The sequence below is a fragment of the Capsicum annuum genome, unplaced genomic scaffold (genome assembly GCF_002878395.1).
Source record: "Capsicum annuum cultivar UCD-10X-F1 unplaced genomic scaffold, UCD10Xv1.1 ctg33575, whole genome shotgun sequence".
Classification (NCBI taxonomy): Eukaryota; Viridiplantae; Streptophyta; class Magnoliopsida; order Solanales; family Solanaceae; genus Capsicum; species Capsicum annuum.
The window spans coordinates 1-3,344 of NW_025840357.1; the positions used below are offsets into that span (position 1 = coordinate 1).

General features: G+C 34.9%; 1 pseudogene; it reads right to left on the reverse strand.

The window, feature by feature from the left end:
- Positions 1–1,413: 1,413 nt before the first annotated feature.
- LOC124891292 lies at positions 1,414–3,104 on the reverse strand (annotated as a pseudogene).
- Between the last annotated feature and the right edge of the window lie 240 nt (positions 3,105–3,344).

Consider the following 3,344-nt stretch of genomic DNA (forward strand, 5'->3'; position numbering starts at 1 on the left):
AAAAATAAAAAGTAAAAATAATAAAAAATAAAATTTGAGAGACAAATAGGTATGAAAAGTTTTAAAAATATATTTGAGGTGTAGAGGGATAAATGGTACTTGTACTATACTTAAAAAGTAAGGAATGCTATTCTTTAAAGACATTTCTTATTGGGTCAAATATCTAAAGGCACCCATATTTGGGTTTATGACATGCAATTTCCTGGACTGGCTGCAACATGTCCACCTTTTCATATGTGGGCCATTTTTTTTAAAACGAAAAAGGTTCAAAAATACCCTTGAACTTTTAAAAATAGAGCAAATATACCCCTCGTTAGATTTTGGTATCAAAAATACCCTTTTGTTAGTTAAACAGACCAAAAATACCCTTTTTCTTTAACAGACTTTCACCTCACAAAAAAACTCTTTAAAAAATTATTTCTGGCTAACTTGGAATTTCCAACTTGGACAACTTATTTCTTATGTGCATTATCTTCTTCATTGTTATACTTTTACAGAATTCATCAACAAATCAAATTCAATTCAACATATTGTTCACTTAATAAACAAGAACCCTGCCGAATTTCAAAATCAAAAGATATTAGCTCATATAAATTGATTTCAATTTCTTTAGGTTTCTTCTTTATCACAGTCGCTTCACCATTTTCTCAATTTTTTTTTTGTTCTCCAGTACCCTTACCCACTAGTGAAATTCATAATTATTTGGTATGAGAGAAAAAAAAAAGGTAAATTTTATCTCTGGTAGCTCGCCGACTACAAGCAATTATCCAATGATAAAGAACCTCCAAAACCAGATGTAGATACAGAAGATCTATCTATCCTCGAGTGTATGACCCAAAGGTTGCTGCGCTTTTCTCTTGCTCTGTCATAGACAAAAAGAGTTTCAATTTTTTTGCATAATCTAATTTTAAATTTGTGAATTTTTGAAAAAATTTGGTGAGTTTGCTTGACCTTTTTGGGAACAAGAAACACCGAAAAGTTTTTTATTGTTTTTGTGGGTGATGGAGGAAATTATCTTGTCTATTATTGAGCAATTATTGAGCAAGATCTGAATTTGGTATCGGACATGCTACCTGAGGAGATGAACTTGATGTAGTGTTGTATAGCTGGCTTATGGTGAATAAGAAATAACAATGTGAAAATATTGAGTTTGAAATTCCATGTCAGCCAAAAATAATTTTTTAAGGAGTTTTTATGTGAGGTGGAAGTCTGTTAAAGGATAAGGATCTTTTTGATCCATTTGACTAAGAATGAGGGTATTTTTGATACCAAAATCTAACGAATGATGTATTTGCTCCATTTTTAATAGTTCGAGGATATTTTTGAACCTTTTCCCTTTTTAAAATGGCCATGCCATGTCCTAATCCCATTTATTTACTTTACCCAATTTTAGACATAAGATATAAATATTTGTTGACACGAAAATCTGTAGTTAAAACTCACCTGATTTACTGAACAAGCTACTTACTGCAAAAGAAATGATGGATCTTTTCCGAGAACAAGATTATTATTTTCAAATGCAGGTGCTAAATCTTCAAGTTAAAGAGTTACTTCTCTATAATTAACAAACTCGTGTAATATGCTCACTTCCTCTTGGTATTGAAGTCATATTTTCCTTGTATACTGTTGCTCGCAAACTTCTAGGCCAACCATGTAAATTGAATTCCTTGACTTCATCAGAATTAAGATCGTAGGAAATCAAAAGTCCGCTTCCATTTTGAAGAAGCAACAGATGATCCTTCCAAACTGCCAAAGGCCTTCAATCGAAAGAGTTGTAATTATGTATTTCTTACACCAAGTCTCATTGACACCATACTCTCTCGTTACCCAAACCTCTATCAAATCAATTTCAATATCAATTACACATCCTGGATAGGGGTAACAAATCAATGTAAAACACTCATTTAAGACTACAAGACCATAAGACTTTCTGTCATTGAAATGTCAAGTGTCAGGCATTTTAATGTTGCGAAATGTCTCTGTTCTCATGTCAAAACAAAGAATTCCGACTGTATTTGAGCAGGCAAACCAATGAGAGGCCCATTTATAAAGCAATTCGGCACAAGGGTACCAATGCACACTGGGCAACCTTTCATCCATAACATCTGCTTCTCTCCATGTGTTAATGCTGAGTTCATAAACTTCAACTCTCCACTCTCTAATAGTATAACAATAGAAAGGAGGTTCTCCATGAACTTCTGCAAGCCTAACAATCTTGTAGTCATTAGCAATTAAATCAAAACCAAACGCAAATCCATTAATGGAACGACGGAATCCTAGAGGACTGCCAAAAGGGCTAGGTTTGAGTAGCCTAAAATGTCTAGTAGCTGGATTAAATAATAAAATATTTATTGTATCTGTCAAGGCAACTAATCCATTGCAAGGACCAATAATCCTATGAAATATAGAAGAACCTGATAGATATGGCACTGCTAGGTCTGGAGAAACAGGGCGCAGATCATCATTATCATGACTATTGGAGAGGAAAGACATGATACTTCTAAATTGACTAGGCTCTTCTTTGTAAGAGCGCTTGAATAGAATGGATTCTTCATTGGCATTTAGATGAAGATTGATGAATGTCGATGAAATCGCAAGAGAGATTTCACTGGAATCATCAAAAATATTAACCACCACGTCTATGGGCACTTTTATCACAGTTTTATCTTCCATCTTAGATCTTCTGCAGGGCAACGTCCAAATACATCAGGGGGTGGTGGTTTTCTCTGTAGAAGCAGATGTAGTAGTTCATTGTATGCTGAATTCCCTAGCTTTTTGAAATGGATTTAAATTCTTTTTACTTTCACATTAAGCTGCTTAACTAACATCCCATAAAACTTGCATTTTTTGTGGTTATGAGGGTTGTTTAATGCTTTGAAAGAACGATTCAACAGTACAGGAGAAAAAGTTATGGCTGGCTGTGCAACATAGTCGGATGCTTCTGCTAAATTCCACATTTTGGATTGTAATTTGAGATATAATAACCAAAATTTATACAACAACAACAACAACAACAAACCCAGTGTATTCCCACCTAGTGGGGTCTGGGGGGGTAAGATGTACGCAGTCTATACCTCTACCTCTGATGAAGTAGAAAGGCTGTTTCCGATAGACCCCCGGCTCAAAGCACGAGATACCACACAAACACATAGTAAAGCACAGAAGCAGATTACATAACATAAATACGGCACCCATAAGTAATATAAAACAGAGGAAAGCAGAGGAAAGCACACAGATTCATAATAAAACATGAAACACGGAACACGGAATCATAACAGGAATAACACCCCCACCAAGTAGTTCCCTAGACTAGCGACCCAAACTGGCCCTAATCCTCTGCCGAA